Source organism: Sinocyclocheilus grahami, unplaced genomic scaffold (genome assembly GCF_001515645.1).
Source record: "Sinocyclocheilus grahami isolate Dianchi unplaced genomic scaffold, SAMN03320097.WGS_v1.1 scaffold175.1, whole genome shotgun sequence".
In the NCBI taxonomy this organism is placed as follows: domain Eukaryota; kingdom Metazoa; phylum Chordata; class Actinopteri; order Cypriniformes; family Cyprinidae; genus Sinocyclocheilus; species Sinocyclocheilus grahami.
In genome coordinates, this window is record NW_015505354.1 from 1,516,905 (window position 1) to 1,523,099 (window position 6,195).

A 6,195-nucleotide genomic window follows, 5' to 3' on the forward strand; every position below is an offset into this window, starting at 1 on the left:
GTATCCCATTTTTGTTGCCACTCCTTAACGATATATGCTTTAATTATTGCTTTTGCTTCAAATTTGATGTTCGATTTCTGAACAAATTGTTCTTTGTGCCTGTTCATAGGAAGTAACCGAACTGAATTGAACTTTAGTTCCAGGCTAATGACGCAAGACGCACAGCCAAAGTTTGCTGACCGTCGAAATGTTGAAAGTTTGCAGAGGATTACCATTGATGCTCATAAAGGAGTTGACGATACTTTGCAAGCCTGAGGCACATACTAGAAATATTCTTATTTAGCTTACTAATGTTATTAAATAACATTTTATTAAAACCTACAAAACCTTTCTGTAGAGAGATCTAAATTAATACTATAGTTTATTGTATATGCAGATTATATGTTCAGTTGTTACACAAAATCAAGCAGTTTATAAGGTTTATCTCTATATAGTTTAGACATGTAGAACATATCTGCATTTCTGCAGCAATGGATGTAATGTGTGCTGTAGGTGCGAAACTTTTAGTAATCTTAACCAAGATGTAGATGATCTTATCCCGGTGACTAATATTTGAACTGCCTTCTCTCAACCTGCTCAAAATTTGAAAATCACAATGAGCTCACATACTACTCACACTGTGAGGATCAGAGTACGAGGATCATTTGAACTCACAATGAATTCATATTCATTGTGAGGATCATACGTGAGGATCACAGTATGAGGATCATGTGAACTCACAATGATTTCATATACTACTCACACCGTGAGGATCACAGTATGAGGATCGTGTGAACTCACAATGATTTCATATACTACTCACACCGTGAGGATCACAGTATGAGGATCGTGTGATGTCACTGTGATCATCGCATGATCTCACGTGTTGACTGGGAAGGATGGGTGAGGGGAAGGAAGTGGATGAGGTGAGAAGTTTTCCTACATCTTCTCTCAGTGAGATGTGGAAACCGATGTCTTTATGTTAAAACATTGTGTTTATATTGTCCATATCTCAGAAGATCAACGTGTCTGATGTTCTTCAAGTCTTACATTACCTTGTATTAATCTTTGGCAGTAATTCATTAGTGATGAATTTCATATTCAATGTGCACCCTGATTAGCCAAGTAGAAGTTCTTAAACACAACAGCAGTGGTTCTACAGTGCACACCAATCACAATCTCTTTGTAGCTGCACATTTGGTCCTGTAAGACTAAGAACAACTTTATATTAGCCTGATAATGAACAGTGGAATGGAAATTGCCATTGTTCATTCCCAGGTTATATTTATGCAGTGAGAGTGAGCATGACCTGCAGTGTAATTATGTAGTGTTACAAATTCATACTCACTCCTGCAGTAATTGAAAGATACATGTGCTCTGAATGGAAAATTCACGCTTTAGTCTGCATTACCCCTGGCTGTTTGGTGATTCATAATCAGCTTAACAATGAGATGCTTTGAACTTGTTCCTATCTTTCACACCATCTTAGGTGATTTCTCTGCATGATTTTAAGCTGTCAAGTGGCTGACCGCTTTATTCAAGTACTTTTAGTGTTCTTAGAAAACAGACAAAAATTAAACCTCTCACTTTACATAGAAGAATAAAAAAATCACTTTTTTGGCCCATCAAAAGGTGATTGGTTTGCTGAGAGGGTTGCATAGTGCCTTGTTATTTTTTTTAAAAATTTATTTAGACAAAATATAATTTTAATATAGCTGTTTATCTTTATCAGCTAAATCATGAAAAAAAGATATATATATATAGGTATCAGCCATAATTTTAATGTTGGTGCATCCATAGAATGTCAAATCTGATTCAACTGTTGAGTGTTATTTCTTATTTTATTTTATTTATTGATTTTTGTTTTTTTGGGTTTTTTTTTTTACAAGAGGTTTATGAAAAGAAGAATATTTTTCTTCTAATCATAGTATTTAATGTTACCACTGAGATATATATATAAAAAAAAGGCAGTATTCTGAAAAATAAAATTTATTTTTTCCCACTTATATCTTCTTGTTTTTCAAGGCAGTGGTTTTTGTGTTGTATGAGGTTTAAGGGAATAGCCAAAACTGCCATTAATCATGAAGAATCATAACCTGGTATTATTCCCCACAGCAGATAAATAATATATTTTCAGGATGAGGCAATATGCTCATCTGGATAAAGTCCAAAATTGTTCATATGCAGGACTTTGCTCTGTGGCGAATTGACAAGGGATGAGAGGCTTCCTCCGTCTGGGTAATACGGGATGTTTCAGAGCAATAGGTCAGAGGAGCAGGGGGATAATGCAAACATAGCCATTGATTCAGTGTGTGTGGGCAATACTTTATTTCAGAGGTAGTAAGACGTGCAAGGAGGACTATATTCTGCTAACTCAGCCCTCATGCATATGGCACACCTGCAGACTTGATTAAAATACCATTCACTTTCAGTGTATAGAACACATCAGCTTTGATTGAAAGAGATTCTGTTGTATAGGGATGCACTTACATTACATATATAGTCAGTACAATAAGCAATTATTTTCTTGTTATGGCCAATAACCATTAAATTGCTGATATTAAAAATCTATACTATTTTGTCAAAATAAATTTAAAATGAGACAACAAAAGCTAAAATGGATCATTAAAATGGTTCAAGTAAATTAAGACTTAAAAACAGTATGTACAGTCTGAAAAATAAATATAAATTTTGGCATTTGCTAAATAGCATTTAACAGCGTTATTAAATTACTATTGTTATTAAAGATTAACTTTAAGGGAGCGTTAGATGACGCAAAGGAAAACGTCTAGGTTACTTGTGTTCTGACCTTCACTTTATGTATTTTTACTGAGTGTCACTGGGCCTGCAATAAACACACACACAAGCACAGATTCTCACACCCACACACTCACCTTATTGGATGTCTAACCTGGGGTTGTCTCTCACAGGAGTGGTTTTCTGTAATGAAATTCCCAGTCGGAGTCAGGGCACATAAAGCCAGCCGGAATGAAATTCAACCACTGGAATCCCAGCCTTTCAACTGCAGATTCTCTTTTCTGTCTTGTGTGTGTTTGTGTCTGTATTTAATGGTTGTGTGTCTGTGAGTATGTGTGCATGTGACCTGATTTTAGAGGGTCTGTAGGTGTTTTGTTATCAGCTTCTGATGGATGGTAGTTCAGTATGTCTCTCTTGGTGTTTGCATAGCTGAATTCAGTATAATGAGACTCATTAAAAGTCTGCTTATAGGAGGGAAGCACAGAATCATGTACCTACCTAAGTTTGTTTTGTTTTGATAGGGTCACAGACAGCAGGAAAAACAATGCTAAATGCAAATAATAAATTGCAACTAACCGTGCAATTGTGCTTAATCAAAATGAATAGGCTTATCGACTAAAAGAGAAGAAAGAACACTTCCCAACATGATTTGTGCTGACCACATTCAAGAGACATTTAGAAAATGAACTGTAATATAAAACCAAAGCGTCAGTATTCCAAAATATTCATAATTTTGCCTATTGTTCAACCTGTGCAGTTCATGGCAAAAATAACAGGTTTCTATTTTAATTTAATTACATTTTTTGTAAAGTAGTTTAGCTAAAAATAAACACTTTGTCATCATATGCTGATGTTCATTAATTTCCAAATCCTTCTGATAGTCTTTCTTGTGAATAACTAAAAAATTATGTTAAGTAAAATTTCCGAGCTGTTCTTTTCTATATAACCCATCTGGATGGTGATTTATACTGCCAGGCTATTGCCACAGTATCTCAACAGCAGTACATGTGACTCTTGTGCTTCTTAACATGACCTTTCCACAGAAGAAAGAAAATAATATAAGCTTGAAATGGCATAGGAACAACGTTATGGGCAACATTTTCATCTTTGGCCGAACTATCCATTTAAGTTCCAACTTGTGTGTGAAATGAAGTTCTGAGAGCTTGGCTGTAATGTAATTTAGAGCAGTGGTTCTCAACTGGTTTTGCTTCAGAACCCACTGAACCACAACGGCGACCAATGACGGTGCAATGGAGGTGAAAGGTGGTCCCAGGCAACCCACCAGTTGAGAACCATTGATTCATAGTAATGGATCCGCAGAATGTGTTCTAAAGTAATGGAAAATGTGAACTCATGGGCTCTAATGTACATTATGGACATAGTATGTATTCATGTATATAAAGTAACAAAAAAATTGTAGTGTTGATTGATTCATGTCATGCTTTCGTTGCGGCTCGTCTCTTGCCCTTTCTCAAGTTAGCTCTCTTTCTGTCTCACTATCAGCAGGGACAGCCAATAAATTTAGCATGCTGTAATTGTGCAGAAAACCCAACAATAAATTTCTCTTACATTTACATTTAGATTGCTGAATATTTCATTTCTCTCAGTCTACACTGGCTGAGAAAGTTCCAGTCATTGCTTCAGTATGTTTAAATCCAAATATACTGTTTGTGACCCTTAGAATTCACACTTTATGTGTGTGTGTGTGTGTGTGCATTTTTCAGTGCAATTGTGTCATGACATGCCAGTCTTCTTTTTGCCTTGCAGTAAGAAACTCACAAAGCAACTGGAGGAAGGCAGGAAAATGGACCAAAAAAGTATGTTTAATATTTCATAATTTCATCAGGATATATGAAAAAGAGAGAGAGTGACAGGAAAAAGAGAGCAGATAGAGTGAAGGGGTTGAATGAGAGTGAGAGAATAGGAGACGAGAACCCAGCTGGGGGCAAAATTTACAAAGATGAGATATCCAGTAACTCATGAATACAATTCAAAGAGTCTTTTTCTTTTAAAAGACAGACAAGTTTTTGCTTCATAATGATTGCATGGGCATCTTTTCATAATGGAAAATTGGTATTTGGTATTTCTTCTTTTTGAAATGTACACAAAATAATTACCCTGTACCCTGGAGATAATGGCACATCAGCAGTTCAGAGTGCTGCTGAAGCACACAGTAACTTCAGTGACTCCTGTGCATTATGATAACACATTTATGTTTAGGCATGTGCCGATTACCGGTTTCAAGGTATACCGCGATTTTTAAAAAATGTCATGGTTTCAAAACCGCTAATATTTTCCGTTATACCGTTCCTGCGGTATGCGCTGTTTTTCATGCCTCCTCAAAGACTGAAGTGTAGGAATCCCTCAGGTTGAGTGCAGTGTAGAGAGTAACAGGACACTCCTCCTGTTGGTGCAAGCGAGCGGTCAGTCACGTGTGTGTAGGATGACCGAACTTAAGAAGCTTCCCCTGGAACTCACGCGATCGGCAACCGGCCGTTTTTTGTCTTATTGCAGCTCGTCTCTGTTCTGGACTTGCACTAACTGCGTTGCAATGCAATAATTTTCCAAAATGTCATGTATGTGAAAATATGAAGTCTGTAAACGCCCGTTAACACAGGCCAGAGACGCTGAAGACGGACGCACAGAGAAAAATACTGTAGCAGGCAGATCACTCACTGTTAATGATGCACAAACTATTGGAAGAAAATCCTCAATGTTGATTTGGGGGTTTATATGAATGTGTTTCTGAGGGGAACTGACTGTCTTCAGAAAAGTTTATGTGGTATTTTCTTTTCATCTCGTCTCTGTATAGTTCATATTAAAGCAGTGTTTCAGCGCAGTGCTGCTTTGTTTGCAGCAGTAACCAAGGAAACGCCGTATCTGGTGTTCTATGAGCGCCTCCTGCTGTCAGAGAGTGAATCTGCGTCTCATTCAGAGCTTCTGCTGTTTGCTTCGTTCAAGCATTTAATATAATTTCACAAAGCTAGTCAGAACAGAACATTCTGTTTTTGCTTCAAATTGAGTTATTATTAAATTCAATTATGTATATGAAATTCTATAACTAAATGATGTGAAATGATATATATCATTATATGAATTATATAACTAAAATTAAATAACTGTAATTACAGATTTAGGTTAAATAAAGATGTCAGTCTTTATTTTACTTCTTTTTAGCAAACAAATCAAAGAAAAAATAAACAAATTATACTGTTCCTAATATTCTGCATGTTGCTCAAAAACAAAATATATTGTGTTCAGCGGAAAAAAGTTTTTTTTTTTTTTACCCAGTCATTTAAAAATAACACACTTTAGAGCTGTAACGACAATACCGTGATACTTTTGCTTAAGGTTATCATACCGTCAAAATCTCATACCGGCCCATGCCTATTTGTTGTATACTTGCAAAAAAAATTGTTTCACTTGTACACAGTCAGAGAGCGGGTGAGAGAAAAAAAA

The 6,195-nt window shown here is 36.1% G+C and overlaps 1 long non-coding RNA gene across 1 annotated transcript in view; it reads right to left on the bottom strand.

Annotated features, from left to right (window-relative positions):
* Positions 1-970: 970 nt before the first annotated feature.
* The window catches only part of LOC107593702 (uncharacterized), an 11,845-nt gene continuing 6,620 nt past the window's right edge, over positions 971-6,195 (bottom strand). The window contains exon 3 of the long non-coding RNA XR_001610112.1: positions 971-1,034. This is a non-coding gene — a long non-coding RNA (uncharacterized lncRNA). The remainder of the gene's footprint in view (positions 1,035-6,195) is intronic.